The following is a 16,391-nucleotide window of genomic DNA, read 5'->3' as shown; positions in this document are numbered from 1 at the left end:
AAAAAAGTTTGGGATTATGAAATGAATAATGTTAAGTGGATTTTCCCGTGGCCATCCAGTATGTAGCTTGAAAAGCTTATTGCTTGTAACTTTGGGGCAAGCCAGGACTTGCATTCAATGCAAAATTTTTTCTGGAAGTCTTCCTGGATCTCTCGTGAAAGGGGTATTGGGGTGCGTCGAAATTCTTGGCAGCCCATCCACTCACTGCATAGGCAATAACAGTTTAGGAGACCCACTGTTTAATAATGGCCCTTTAAGAAGATTAATGCCGCCTGATGCCCTGGTAAAAATAGGCTCTGTGACTTTAAGAGTCTCTCTTTCATAAATGAAACAAGATGTGTCTGCTTATGTGTCACTCACCACATGACCAGCTAGGGTTGTTAAATGTTACAATGACATTTCCCAGTGAATGCATTTGTATTGCTTGAAAGCAATCTTAAAGTTGACAAACGCTTCAAAAACGCTGCGTCTGAACATAGCCCAAGTAGTGGAGAAACATTTTGGTCTGGGGTTAATTATTTTGCCTTATATACAAGTCATTAAACTGGAAATGATGTACCTTAACATATTTCCCAGCAAAATCTGTTTTGGTTTCATTTTGGTATGTTTTTTGGTGCACCAGTAAAAATGGCATGAAACTCTGAGGACATTGTTTAAAGCTGTGAACTTGGAGTCAGGAATGCTCCCAGGGGCGATCCCCATGTTGTCCCCATGTCCTTTGAGCAGTGTTCTCATCATTTTCAAAGGACCCTCGGGGGGATCATCGTAAAAATGCTCGGGTCTCCCATAGACTTACATTGGGCTCGTTGTTCTGTCCGATTACCCAAATATTCCAATTTGCTTGACCTGAGCAATGAGCACCAGAGCATTTTAGTGCTCACTCATCACTAATTGAAACCAAGTCTAAGAGTGCACTTGCACTTATCTGGATAAGTTGGAAACTTGGGTCGAAAGGTGGCAGATGTGGCTTAACAATGATAAATGTAAGGTTATACATATGAGAAGAAGGAATTAATATCACCATTACACACTGAACGGGAAACCACTGGGTATATCTGACATGGAGAAGGATTTGGGGATACTAGTTAATGATAAACTTACCTGTTGTGAGTTCATTTTCCCCTTCACCGTCGATGTCTGATGAACTCCCTCTTCTGGTGAAGGAAGGTAGTGAGGCTGATTACCAAACACCTGATCTTGTAGATGATGACTGGGTAACAGGAACTTCTGACTGGATATAAGGCAGCCGACACCCTTCTGAGTCGCTGGTGATTTCTCTGCTGGATTCTTGGAGACCAGTCTGATTCCTGCTTCCCAAAGATAAGTTTTTGCTCTGCTATTGAACTTATTAGTTTTGTTTTGTTTACCTTGTTTTTTGGAGTTCAGCCATCCCCGGTCGGGGGTGTGCTGAGTTCCATTTTTGTCTCTGATCAGTTTGTCTCTTTGCTCTGTCTTCAGAATTTACCTGAGTGCTGATATAGTCATTTTGAAGTCCTAGCGACTTCAGGGCCTGTTTTTCCTATCAGACGATTGGCACATTTTTTGGTAGGGTTTTTTACGGATTGCAGACAGCAGCTTTTCTATCCTGTCCTTTTTAGTTAGCTTGGGCCCCATCGTTTGCTCAACCTATCTTTCTATCTGTATTAGTGTTTTCATCTTGCTTCACCGTCATTATATGTTGGGGGCTGCCTGTTGCTTTGGGGTCTGCTCTGGGGCAGTTTAGATTTCCCCTTTCTTTCTTTAGGCCTATTTAGTTCTCCGGCTGTGATCGAGGGGTCTAGGGCATCGTAGGAACCCCCCACGGCTACTGTTAGTTCTTGTGGATAGGATCAGGGGTCTGCAATCCGATAGCTACCAACCTCTCCGGTTTTCTGGACTTAGCTTGTATTTTTGTTTTTTCCTCCTTCGGTGACTCATTCATAACACTTACCTGGATCAGCCAGTGCCAGGCAGCGGCTGCCAAGGCCAACAGGATCATGAGGTGCATTAAAAGAGGTCTGGATACACATGAGGAGAGCATTATACTGCCTCTGTACAAATCACTGGTTAGACCGCACATGGAGTACTGTGCACAGTTTTGGGCACCGTTGCTCAGGAAGGATATAATGGAGCTAGAGTGAGTACAAAGGAGGGCAAGAAAATTAATAAAGGGGATGAGGATGAGGGAACTACAGTACCCGAGAGATTAGCAAAATTAGGGTTATTTAGTCTAGAAAAAAGACGTCTGAGGGGCAATCCAATAACCATATACAAGTATATAAGGGGACATACAAATATCTCTCTCAGGATCTGTTTATACCAAGGAAGGTGAAGGTGACAAAGGGGCATTCTCTGAGAGAAGGTTTTCCCACCAATATAGAAGAGGATTCTTTACTGTTGAGGCAGTGAGAATCTGGAATTTCTTGCCTGAGGAGGTGGCAATGGCGAACTCAGTCGAGGGGTTCAAGTGAGGCCTGGATGTGTTCCTGGAGTGCAATATTGTATCTTACAGTTATTAGGTTCTTTAGAAGGATGTATCATATATATTCGAGTATAAGCCGAGATTTTCAGCCCTTTTTTTAGGCTGCAACACAGGACATGGGCTACAAGTGTTGCAATCCTTGTGTCAAGCCACTCATGACCAATAGATGATGCCAGAAGCATCTTACCTGGGCCAAAGAGAAAAAAAACTCGACTGTTGCTCAGTGGTACAAGGTGTTGTTTTCAGATGAAAGTAAATTTTGCATTTCATTTGTAAATCAAGGTCCCAGAGTCTGGAGGAAGAGTGGAAAGGCACAGAATCCAAGCTGCTTGGGGTTTATTGTGAAGTTTCCACAATCAGCGATGGTTTAGGGTGCCATGTCACTGTGTTTTATCAAGACCAAAATCTGCTCAGCCATCTACCAGGAAATTTTAGAACACTTCATGCTTCCCTCTGCCAACAAGCTTTTTTTCATTCTCCAACAGACTTCAGTTAACCCCATAGAGAATGTATGCCCCTTCTTGCTGGGCAGTAATAATGAGGGCTTGTTTCTTGGAGCCCAAAGCTCCAGGGCTCCCATTGCCAGATTGCCCTTATCTTAAGCAGCTTACCGGGTGGGGGAGGGGGCAGACACATTTCTTGCACAGGAGCCCCAAGCTGTCTGTGTCCGCCCCTGAGTCACACAATATTTGCACAAATTGATCATAAAATTATCAACAAATGAATCATAATTTACATAAATTACATCATTATTGGAGTAAACCTTAATCATCAAGCCTGGTATGAAAAACTGTAATCTTGAAAAATTAGTATTATGTGTTTAATAACATATTACTAATTTTTTATCATCATTCATACAATTTAGTTAGGAGAAAAACAATGTTAGCTATTCTTTACATACTGTATATAAAATTATAAAAATATTTTTACTTTGTATAAATACTTATACTCATTTAGAGTATAGGTAAAAGTTGAAAGAAAACTCATATTAGGATCAATACTGTCCCAAGAAACTAAGTCATTCACTCACAATGCTTCCAGCTACTTCTGATCCAAAAGTGATGTATTGAAGTTAATCAATGTCAGGCATGGCAAGCGGCAAAACTTTGATGTAATGAATGTTTAAGTAACCAAAACTACAGGAATGTTTTCTAAATTTGAAGGAAGGTACTGCAATTGTCTAAGAGACAGCATGATGCAAATATATAGAAGAGCAAAGTAATGTTCCATTTCGATAATTCCTGCAGTATCCTTTTGAAACTCCAGAAATATAAAACTGCATTATTTATTTTTCACAGTTGTCCACCAATATAGAATGTACTTATTTATAACCTCAATTCCCACAAAATTTGAGACACTGTAAAATGTAAAGAAAAAAAAAATAATGCAATGAAATGGAAATAATTTATTTAGCATTTATTTATATATATATATATATATATATATATTTTAATATGGAAATTGATGGCAGAAACAAATCTAAAAACAAATTGGACAGGGTTACATCTACCATTATTTTACATGCCATCTTTTTACAATAGTCTGTAAATATCTAGGCTATCTAGGATGTAAGGACACCAATTGGAAATGTTTCTTATATGATATAATATTCTAGCTGCTTCTCAACCCTGTGTCCTCTTGACCAAATTATTTGTTTTATAATGCACCAAATACTTTCTATTGGTTAAAAGGTCTGGGATGCAGATGCTCAGTTTATAACCAGAACTCTGCTTCTGCAAAGTCATGTTGTTATGATGGAGGCAGTATGTGATTAACATTGTCTTGCTGAAGTATGCAAGGCCTTCCTATGAAATAAACATTGTCAGGATGGGAACATGTTGCCACAGAACACCAGGATTGGCAAATTCGTCACTGGCGCCCTGTGCTCTTCACAAATGAAAGCAGGTTCACACTGAGCACATGTGACAAACATGACAGAGTCTGGAGACACCGTGAAGAGTGATCTGCTTGCAACATCCTTCAGCATGACCGATTTGGCAGTGGGTCACTAATGGTGTGGGGTGGCATTTATTTAGAGGGCCGCACGGTGTTGGGCTGTGAGCATAACCCCCATCTGTTGATGTCGGGCACTCAGACCATCTTCATGGAGTCAGTTTCTAACCATTTGTGCAGACACATGCACATTTGTGGCCTGCTGGAGGTCATTTTGCAGGGCTCTGGCAGTGCTCCTCCTGTTCCTCCTTGCACAAAGGCAGAGGTAGCGGTCCTGCTGCTGGGTTGTTGCCCTCCTATGGCCCCCTCCACATCTCTTGGTGTACTGGCCTGTCTCATGGTAGTACTTCCAGCCCCTGGACACTACGCTGACAGACACAGCAAACTTTCTTGCCTCAGCTCGCATTGATGTGCCATCCTAGATGAGCTGCACTACCTGAGCCACTTGTGGGGGCTTGCAGAGACCGTCTCATGCTACTATGAGTGTGAAAACACAACCAACATTCAAAAGTGACCAAAACATCAGCCAGAAACCTTTCTTACTGAGATGTGGTCTGTCCCCACCTGCAGAACTACTCCTTTATTGAGGGTGTCTTGATTATTGCCAATAATTTCCATCTGTTGTCTATTTCATTTGCACAACAGCATGTGAAATTGATGGTCAATCAGTGTTGCTTCCTAAGTGGACAGTTTGATTTCACAGAAGTTTGATTTACTTGGAGTTATATTCTGTTGCTTAAGTGATCCCTTTATTTTTTGAGCAGTGTACATTGATCAGTGAGTCTGAACATGGCGAAATCAAATATGCACATTTTTTATTATTTTATTTTGGTTCGCACAAAAGGGGGATGATTTGAACTTTTAGTTTTTTAATTTTTAATGTATTTTTTAATTTTTTACCTTTTACTGGCTTCATTAGTCTCTGTGGCAGACTAGAAGCTGCGATCATCCGATCGCCTGTGTTTCACATAGCAGGGCTACAGCTGACATGTGCTGGAGCCCGCATCTAAAGGTACTGTCACACTTAGCGATGTACCAGCGATCCCGACCAGCGATATGACGCGGTCAGGATTGCTGGTACATCGCTAAGTGGTCGCTAGTGAGCTGCCACATAGGCAGATCTCACAAGCGACATCGCTGGGGATGGGGGTCGCTACTTACCTGTCACACTAGGCGATTCTGCGTCCTCCCGCCCGGCTCCACGCGTCGCTCGTCCTCACAGCAGGAAGCGCCACAGGAAGCTGACGACGAGAAACAGTCCTGAACGTTCTCGCGCGATCAGCGATAACCAGCGGGGGAGCCGGTCGTAGGTAAGTATCAGACACAGAGATATCGCTAGCAATATCGCTATAACCTCACTAGTTATAGCGATATTGCTAGCGATATCTCTTAGTGTGACATGCCCTTTACAGGAGGAGGTGACATATGATGTACTTATATGTCATAGGTCATAAAGGGGTTTAATACGTTTTGACACAGAGAACATGGAAGAATAATGTTCACAGACAATGATTCACAGTTTTCTCCAGAATCTCTTAACCTTAAAATTGCAAAGACTGAATATCCCAACATCTGTAGATGGTGAGATATTCAATCTTTGTAATTTTACTTTATTTTTTCGGAAATTGTTATTTTTCGCTAGTACTAATTACATGTCCTTCGTTTTGTTAACCATGTCCCTTTTTTAAGATGTGTTTCTCTCATAAATTTGTAAATGATTTAATTTTTTCAAATCAAATAGAAATATGCCTAAGTTTCAACTTCTAATATGTGCTCTATGTTCTGCTGTGGATAAAATACAGTGTGGTTAGAATAGATTTCCAAATCATTACATTTTTTTTCTTGATATTTTACACACGGTCTTTACTTTTTTGAAATTGGGGTTGTAAATACATTTGAAAATCTTTTATTTTATTACATTTATATATTCTAAATTAACTACTTTACCTTTTAAAGAAATACATACACAGGTATTCATATGACTTTTTAAACCTCTTTTGAAGACATTGTATCTAAAACTTACATTAAATGGATGCTTTGGTACTTAAACATTCATAGCCGATTCAGGCTATTCTGGAAAAGTCTGTTAACCTCTTCATGCCAAAGCGCGTTTTCATCTTTCTGACTAGGTCACATTTTTCATTTCTTATCAGTTTATTATTATTATTCATTTTTATAGCGCCATTTATTCCATGGAACTTTACATGTAAAAAAGGGGCATACATAGAAAAGTACAATAAACAAGGCACACACAAGTACAAAAGGAGACCCTGCCCACGAGGGCTCACAGTCTCCAGGGGATGGGTGAGGATACACTAGGAGAGGGTAGAGCAGGTCGTGTGGAGGTTCAGTAGACTAGGATCTCTGCAGGTTGTAGGCTTTTCAGAAGAGGTGGAAGAGTTTCAGCTTATATGGCAATAACTGGAATACTTTAGCAGCTTTCCAGCCACTCACTGTACTTAAACATCTGCCTTTGCTGGACTTTGTGCAGGGCCAATGTTTATGAGCAGTCGGTGGTCTCACAGCGCTTAGGATTCCGAGGGTCCTACAAGCACTGCAATTCCTGTGCAGAGTGGTAGTTCTGGCAGGTGACATCATTGTTACATGATTGTAAAAGTTCCCAATAATGATAACTCTTTGCTATTTTCTAGATACCAAGATTGCATCATTTAAAAAATACCAGAGAGAGACCACTACTGTATTCTCCTTTTCAAGTGATGAGATCTGATCATATCACGGGTTCATGGGGGATCCAGTGTAGGTAATAGCAGGTACACAGGATGCAGTGATGAGACTCGAGACTGAGTTGTACTTTGAGAAGTAACTTTTATAATTTGAATCCGCTAGGGCTATACTAAGCAACCAAAAACAAAGTAACAACAATTGTCCTCGCAGGGACTCAGTACAACCAAACACTATTAAAGAGAACACGAATAAGCCCAGCAAAGGCCGGTTACTATAGGGCCGCGGTATGGCTGACTATGGGTCCTTATTTCCTTTAGTGTCACTTATCCATCCTGATGTCCCTCGGCGTCTCTGATGAAGCTGCTTTGGTGTCGCAGCCGCTGGGCCCAGCTGCTGAAGATCTGGCATAGTCTTCGGGCACCCCAGCGCCCAGGAGGGGTTGGGGCACAACAGGCCCTGGGTGAGTCCTTTGATGAGGTAACCCCCTGTAAAGACAGCGGGGTTCCGCTTGTTAGCGGGTTCAGGGAGACTCCAGTCCCCAACAGGGGTGTGTCGCAGTTACCAGGAGTGGCGGTTGGTAGGCCACGTGCACCCCCTGGGGCTGGGCAAAGAGTCTCTCTGTTGGTGAGGAGCAGGTCCCAAATGCCAACTGCAGCGGGGTGATGGCAGCTGTGGACGGTGATGGACAGGCTGCAACTGCGGGCTGAAGCGGGCCGGCAGCGTCCGCGGGCAGCAGCGGGCAGGCCGCAACCACGGGCTGGAGTGAAGCGGCAGTGGCCGCGAGAGGCAGTGGACAGGCCACAATGGGCTGGAGCACAGCGGCAATGGCAGGTTGTGACTCCGGATTGGAGTGAAGTGGCAGTCTCTTGTCGGTAAGCTCGGTGCCTCCTTCCCGAAGGCCACTGGAAATCTCCCCTCTGTTGCTGGTATCCTCTCTGGTCACTGCTTGTCACTCTGGCTCTCTCACGCCCCCACAGTCTCTTGCTCTGTGTCTGCCATTCTGTTAACTGACCTCCTTGCGTGCTCCTTCCCCCTTTTGTACTCGCCCCTCCCCTTGCTGCCCTGTCACTCTCAGCCATCCACCTTCCTCCTCCGTTCCCCGGGTTCACTTCCCTTAGGAACCTAGATGGCGGTCCCCTTGGTTCTGGCCCGGACACTCTGTGGGGGGCCCTCCTCCCTACACTCCCCCATCCTGTATGCTTGCCAGTCCTCGGGCAAGGGCCTTAGTACACTTGGGTTGGTCTGTGGAGATGTCAGTTTTTGTTGCCATATGAACTTGTCCTGTTCATATCATTCGGGGGGTTTGCCAGCCGTTGACCGCTCGGAGCGTCTAAGTTCGACTAGGGTGGAGTCTTCTGGAGTGGTGGATGGTGGTGGGCTAACTGGTTCAGGCAGGCTAATTGGTCAGTTGAGTTGTCATTGAGTGGAGAGCCCATGGATATAGTGGGGAAGTCTTCTTCGTCGTCCAGGTCCCAGACCACTGGCAATGGTTCAGAGACCTGAGGAGTAGGTTCAGGTTGTACCGGGTTGGTGGAAGTACATGGGCGTAACATATTACAGTGTACAATGTGAGTGGGCAGTGTTCCGTCTTTCTCGAGTCGTATTTCGTATACAGGTCCTTCAGGGATTATATGGCGTAGAACTCGGTAGGGACTCTCTTCCCAGTGTGGCTGGCTCTAATTTGTTCTGGGGGCATTGGTCTAGTATGAGTACTCGATCTCCGATTTGGAGGTTGGGAGGTGGAGATAGATTCCTTCCTGGGTGTTCTAAGTCTTGGAGTTTGGTATGAACAATTTGATGGAGAGTTTGCAGCCGGTGTCAGTGATTTCGTACCCATGATGATACCCCGGTTCAGGGCTGGGGCTCCTCTGGGTCCAACTCTACCTCCGTGATTCCTTTGCCTTCTCGTCCGAATAGCAAGGAGTAGGGGGTATAGCCGGTAACTCAGTGCACCCGGTAGTTATAAACCCATACTAGTTCAGGAACATATTCGGGCCAACGGGCCTTCTTGTCACTCTCCTGAGTTTGCCACATTTGGATTTATGTCTGATTAAATAGTTTGCAGGCCCCGTTTCCCTGCGGGTGGTATGGCGTAGTCAGGGATTTGTCAATACCGTAGAGACGGTGTAGCTCCTCCATAATTTTTCACAAAAACCAGGCTCCTTGGTCAGAATGTATATGTTGAGGGCAGCCGTACATGTGTATGAAGTTTCTATAAATTGCAGAGGCGGCCGACTCCGCGGTTTGGTCTCGAGTGGGAGTGACCACAGCGAACTTGGTGAAATGGTCTACCATGACGAGGCAGTGTTTGTATGCGGGACCAATGGTCAGGTAATCCACCGTCAGAAGCTCGAGGGGCGCTGAGGTCACTATTCTTTGTACTGGGGCTCCCTGGGCGGGCAGTTTGGCTAATTCGTATAGGCGACAGGCCCGGCAAGTCTCGTCCACAACAGCATGCAAGCGTGGATGGCAAATTATCTGCTGCAACCATTGCAAAGTCTTTTGAGCTTTGACATGAGCCCCTTTTTCGTGGGCTTCTCGAGTCAGTTCGCTGACTTTGGTTCCGGGCGCAACTACCTGCCAAATCGTCATAGATATTGTCCGTGATGTCATTTTACGATACAATAGTCCCTTTCTGATAACCAGCCTTTCCCATTGTCATAACATCAGCGACATGTCCTGAGTCAAAGTCTGTCTTTGGGAGTCAGTGGCCAATTTGCCAGCAGCTACCCATTGCCAGAGGGGTCCAATTTCTTCATCAACTTGCTGCTGTTGGATCCATTTATCACGGGATTGCTCCAGCATGCTCCTTAGGGTTTCCAAGGAGGATACTTTCTGGGTGGCAGCCGTGAGTCATCTCGACTCCTCCCTGGAGTTGTATGTCGGATCCTGGAGAGGGTGTCAGTGTGTACATTTTCGGCCCCTCTTTTATAGATGATCTTATAGTTGAATTTAGCCATCCGGGCCACTCACCTTTGTTCCAGAGCCCCCAGTTTGCCTTCTCCTAATGGGCCAGAGGGTTATTGTCGGTCCGCACCACCACTTTGGAGCCCGCCAGGTACTCTGCGAACTGTTCTATCATGGCCCACACTACTACGAGAAGCTCAAGCTTAAAGGAGCTGTAATTGTCAGGATTGCACTCGGAATCATGAAGTGAGCGGTTTCCATACGCGATCACTCTCTCCCGGCCATCTTGAACTTGTGACAATGCAGCCCCTAGCCTGTAGAGACTCCCGTCAGTGTGCAGGATGAACGGTTGTGAGAAATCCGCATAAGCTAACACTGGGGCACCCAAGAGTGCAGCCTTAAGGTCTTGGATGGCCTCTTCTTGGGGTTGTTGTCACTAGATTTTAAGTCCATTTGCCACAGCGGGAGCCCCTTTCAGCAGGTCGTGCAGGGCTCGGGCTCGACAAGCAAAATTCTTTACGAAATGACGGTAGTATCCGGCCAAACCCAGGAAGGCCTGCATGTCTTTTATCGTCTCGGGGGGTAGGCCACCCCTGGATGACAGCAACCTTTTCCTGGGACAGTCTTACGCCCTCCGCCGAGACGGTATGCCCAAAATATTTGATCTGGGTGTGAAATAGATGGCATTTCTGGGGTTTTACCTTCAACCCGTACTTTTGCAGCCAGCCGAGTACCTGCCCCAACCACCTCAGGTGGTCCTCAAAGGTGGCAGCATAGATGATGATATCGTCTAGGTATATTATCGTGGTCTCGAAATTAAGATCCCCCAGACACCGCTCCATCAACCGCTGAAAGGTTCCCGGGGTGTTGGCCAGTCCGAACAGCATCCGATTGATCTCAAATAGTCCCATGGGAAGTATGAACGCCATCTTAGCCCTGTCTTCTTCTGACATGGGCACCTGCCAGTACCCACTGGCCATGTCCAATGTCGAAAAGTATGTCGCCTTCCCCAAGGCGGACAAGGATTCTTCTATATGGGATAGTGGGTACGAGTCTTTGATTGTACAGGCGTTCAGCTTTCAATAGTCCATGCAGAACCGTAGAGTGCCATCCTTTTTGCGGACCAACATGATGGGAGCTGCCCAGGGGCTTTGGCTTTCTCGGAAAACTCCCTATCGTAGCATTTGAGCCAGTAAAGTTTTCACCTCTTGGTAGAGCTGTGGAGGAATCTGCCAATATCGTTCGCAGATGGGGGCTGCTCCTGCCGTGGGAATTCCATGGGTGATGGCGGTGGTACATCCAAAATCTTCCTCGTGACTAGCAAATACCTCATGGTACTGTCCGATCAGTGTTTTTATCTGGGAAAGCTGGGCTGAAGTTAGACCGGAGAGCTCGGCCCGCCTTTGCTCCATGATGTTTCGACCCTTCTCCTGAGTTGAGATCTCGGCAGCTTGTAGAGTCCGGATAGTCACTGCCCAAGGATCCTCAGATTGCACTCTCAATTGGACCGCAGGGGCCGGCAGCACTTCTTCCAAAGGCCTTACTAGCTTGGCCAGTTTGGTCCGGGGCTTCAGGACGATGTCTTGGTCTTCAAGGTTGATGCAGCACACCAGGACGGTCCCCTTCTGCACTGTGATCAGGGAGCGAGCCACCAGTATGCCAGGAGGCAAGCACTCTGTGTAGCATGGCTCCACCTGCATCTCTACGCCCTCCAAGGGTATGGAGGCTTGAACTGGCAGGGCCATCACCATCTGCCCAGGGGAGCCGCTGGTGCGATGACTTTGCCCAGAGCCTCTCCCTCCCAGCATTCCTGATGTACTCGCACTTCCCGCACCAACTGCTGGAATACCTGTCCTTAGGCTGTGCAGGAACCACACTGCTTCAGGATCTCGTGTGTGGGATCATTGAGGAGCAGATTGCCGAACTCCCAGAGTATGTTCATGCCCAGAATGACTGGATGCTGCTTATCGGTTTCCCCTTGGGTCAGAACCATTCCTCTGTGGCCAAGGGATTTTTCCGCACAGCGTCACCTGTACCCACACCACCCCGGCAACAGGAACCGGTAGTTGATTGGCGGCTACCAGTCTGATCATGGGCCACCACTGGGGTCTCGCTGCCTCTGGGAAATTCTGCCAGAAATAAGTTGCAGGCATAGTTGTTACTTGTGACCCCGTGTCCACTAGGCACCGGACAGCACAGCCCTCGACTTCTGCCCATACCACTGGACACTTTGTGACCAAATCTTCGGGACTTCCACCACCCCTAATCTTGGTTCCTGGTTCCAAGCGGCGTCCCCCCAGCCCAGAGCCCTCTAGTTTAATGTCCGCCGGGGTGGGTATCTCTCATGCCGCGGACACTCTTGGGCAAAGTGGCCCAGCTCCCCGCTCTCATAGCACTGGGTCTGCGACGACCGACCGCCCCGGGTGTAGCGGGGCCCCCAGGGACCGGGATTGAAACTAGGCCGTCCAGTCCCGGACTCAGTCCTTCTTTTCACTTTGGCCAACTCACCCTTGATGTTCTTCAACTCTTGTTTTATCTCCTCTACCCATTGAGGCTCCTCAACTGCATTCACGGAAGCCTCCACCCTCCCGACCTTCCCCACGGGGACCACCATTCCCTGCTCCTGCTCTCGAGCGCGTGCTTGACTTCCCACCTCTGAAAAGTCCATACGTGGGTTCATTCTGACATGCTCCCGTAATGCCTGCTTTATTAACGGGTCCCGCAGTCCAGTCACCAACAGGTTGCGTAGTGTAATGTCATTAGCTCCTACCCCTACGCAGTCCTTCCTTTCGATGGCCCTGTGTAACTCTTGGAGGACATTCATATACTGGGTCTCCCCCTGCATCCGACTGAACAACCGGGTCCTTAACTCATGGGTCTGTTCTAAAATCTGTAAAACTCAATCAAAGGTGTTGAGGTGTCCCGGGGGCCTCAACATTACAGAATTCCGAGCCTCCCCGTCTAATGCCATGAGAGCTACTTTGGCTTCCAGGTCAGGAGTCATCGGGTGCGTCCGAAAGAGTCCCCGCATTCGCTCTGTCCAGCTCCATAGCATGGTACTGGAGCCGGAAAACCTAGGCAGGTTGCTCAGCATAGCCCCCAATGAAATGCTGGAACGGGGGCCCTCATTGTCTGTTGAGTTCATGGCCCTGTCCTGGTGTGGGGTGTCATTGTCCGCGCTCGGAGACTGCATCCTGTCGACTATGCCAAATGTAAGTAATAGAAGGTACGCAGGATGCAGTGACGAGACGCGAGATCTGAGTTGTACTTTGAGAAGTAACTTTTATAATTTGAAGCCACTAGGGCTATAATAAGCAATCAAAAACAAAGTAACAACAATTGTCCTCGCAGGGACTCAGTACAGCCAAACACTATTAAAAAGAACACGAATAACCCGGCAAAGGCCGGTTACTATAGGGCCGCGGTATGGCCGACTACGGGTCCTTATTTCCTATAGTGTCACTTATCCATCCTGATGTCCCTCGGCATCTCTGATGAAGCTGCTTTGGAGTCTCAGCTGCTGGGCCCAGCTGCTGAAGATCTGGCATAGTCTTCGGGCACCCCAGCTCCCAGGAGGGGTTGGGGCACAACAGGTCCTGGGTGAGTCCTTTGATGAGGTAACCCACTGTAAAGACAGTGGGGTTCCGCTCGTTTTCAGGGAGACTCCAGTCCCCAACAGGGGTGTGTCGCAGTTACCAGGAGTGACGGTTGGTAGGCCACGTGCATGCCCTGGGGCTGGGCAAAGAGTCTCTCTGTTGGCGAGGAGCAGGCACCAACTGCCGACTGCAGCGGGGTGATGGCAGCTGCGGGCGGTGATGGACAGGCCGCAGCCACAGGCTGAAGTGGGGCGGGAGCATCCGCCGACGGCAGTGGGCAGGCCGCAACTGCGGGCTGGAGTGAAGCAGCAGCCGTGAGAGGCAGCGGACAGGCCGCAACGGGCTGGAGCACAGCGGCTACGGCCACGGACGACCGTGGGCCAGTCATGACCTTGGATTGGATTGAAGCAGCAGTCTTTTGTCGGTAAGCTCGGCGCCTCCTTCCTGAAGGCCACTGGAAAGCTCCCCTCTGTTGCTGGTCTCCTCTCTGGTCACTGTTTGTCACTATGGCTCTCTCACGTCCCCACAGTCTCTTGCTCCATGTCTGCCGTTCTGTTAAATGACCTCCTTGCGCGCTCCCTGCCCCTTTTATACTCACCCCTCCCCTTGCTGTCCTGTCTCTCTCAGCCGTCCACCTTCCTCCCCCGTTTCCTGGGTACACTTCCCTTAGTAACCTAGATGGCGGTCAACTTGGTTCCGGCCCAGACACTCTGCGGGGGCCCTCCTCCCTACACCAGCAATGTCATGGCAGCCAGGGGTCATGTGATGACCTCTGGGTCTGCCCGCTATGGTGGTTTGTTAGACTCAGCCAGCAGCTTAGTCTAACAAGCGATCTAACAATGTAAAATGTGTATTTCATTGTATGAGACCAGTTATTAGGGTTGGCGGATAGCACTAAATAAAAATAATTAATAAAGTGTGATCACAACTCAGAGTCCACCTGGAAGTGATGTTAACCTGCTGCTAGTGAGTAATGGCGGAACCATGTGGCGAGTGATCTCAAAGAACACACAGGGTTAAACGTTACCCTGTGGGAACAGAACAATAATTACCCAACTCTGATAGTTACTCAGAGAAGTGAACACAGAAATACAGCTCTGGCAAAAATTAAGAGACCACTTTCAAATGTTCAGTTTGGTATATTTTTGAGTTAAATTTAAATTGCTCTTTTATTCTATAAACTACTGACAACATGTCTTCGAATTTCGAAGCACTAAATTTTGTGTTTATTTTCAGAAAATGAGAAATGGTCAAAATAACAAAAAACATGCAGTGCTGGCAGACCTCAAATAATGCTAAAAAAGTTCATAATAATTTAGAAACAACAATACTAATGTTTTAACTCAGGAAGAGCTCAGAAATCAATATCTTGTGGAATAACCATGATTTTTAATCACAGCTTTCATGAGTTTTGTTATGCATACCACCAGTCTTTCACATTGCTTCTTTAAGCAGTTGTTCTTTGATTGATGGCTTGTGACTACCCATCATCTTCTTGATTACATTCCAGAGGTTTTCAATGGGGTTCAGGTCTGGAGAATGGGCTCCCCATGACAGGGTTTTGATGTGGTGGTCTCTTAATTTTTGCCAGAGCTGTAGAGCTGCCCATACATAGCACGGTGCAGCTTGGTGCAAAGTAAAGAAGTATGGCACTAGATATGAACCCCAGTTAACAGGGAGACGTAGCCTGCTCACAGGGTAAAAAGCACACAGTGATCACACAAACAGCGAATGCACTCAATAAACTCTTCTCTGAAGGTGCTGGAATTCTAATGGCTTACTGCCGACCCTGATCACATGCTGGCAAAGATCATATTGATGCAATGTCCCATACACACACATAACGTGAATGATACCACCACACCCATGGGTGTCGCTGGGAGCCTTTTATACCCAAAGCTCCACCCAAATTCTTACGGTGACATCTCCTGAGGGCCAATCCGGAGCTGTCACATCACCAGAGCAGCTGACGTCCGACCACCAATAGGAAGACACCACATCACGGACATGCCCAGAGCGATGATCTCTGGACTTAGGCTCCAGATTGCAAGGCTGTACTTGAATATTAATGGTTACTAAGGACTTGGCTGGAGAGACAGCAGTAACCAACCGCATAGCATGGGCCTGAGCAAGATGCTGGGACTGATGTCTATGCTGTGTAGCGGCCAAACCAGAATGGAAGACCGCAGTGGCAGACAAGGCTTGGGATCTATAATGTGCAGCAGAAGAATGCCGACAGCTAACACCATTGATCAGAGAAATAAAAATTGAAGCCCCATATAGGAAATGTAAAAATAACTTAAATAATGTTTTTAATCTATTTAAAAAATCACAAAATAAATAGAAATAAAGAAGAAAAAATATTAAACCAAGAAATACATATATTTTTGTAAAAACATATTGGTATTGTTCCATCTGGAATGACTCGATCTATAAAACTGTCACACTATTTAACTCCTTCAGTGAACACATTAAAAAAAAAAAAAAATTGAGCTTTTTACTATGCTGCCGAACAAAAAAGTCAGAAAGTCAAATCGAAATAAAAATGGTAGAGATGAAAACATCATCTTATCCCACAAAAACAAGGCACCATACAGCTCCAATAGTGGAAAAATAAAAAAGTTCTCTTTTTTCTATAAAATATTTTTATTGTGTTATAGTGGCAAAAAATAAAAAAAAAGATATAAATGGGATATCACTGTAATTGTACTGACCTGAAGAATAAAATTGCCTAATCCATTTTATCACACGCAAAAAGGCAATAGCAAAAAAAAATCCTGAATTGCTGC

This window comes from Dendrobates tinctorius, unplaced genomic scaffold, assembly GCF_039654945.1.
Source record: "Dendrobates tinctorius isolate UK_male_01 unplaced genomic scaffold, ASM3965494v1 ptg000064l, whole genome shotgun sequence".
Taxonomy (NCBI): Eukaryota; Metazoa; Chordata; class Amphibia; order Anura; family Dendrobatidae; genus Dendrobates; species Dendrobates tinctorius.
The sequence above is the reverse complement of the archived record's forward strand: the minus strand, read 5'-3'. Positions refer to the sequence as shown.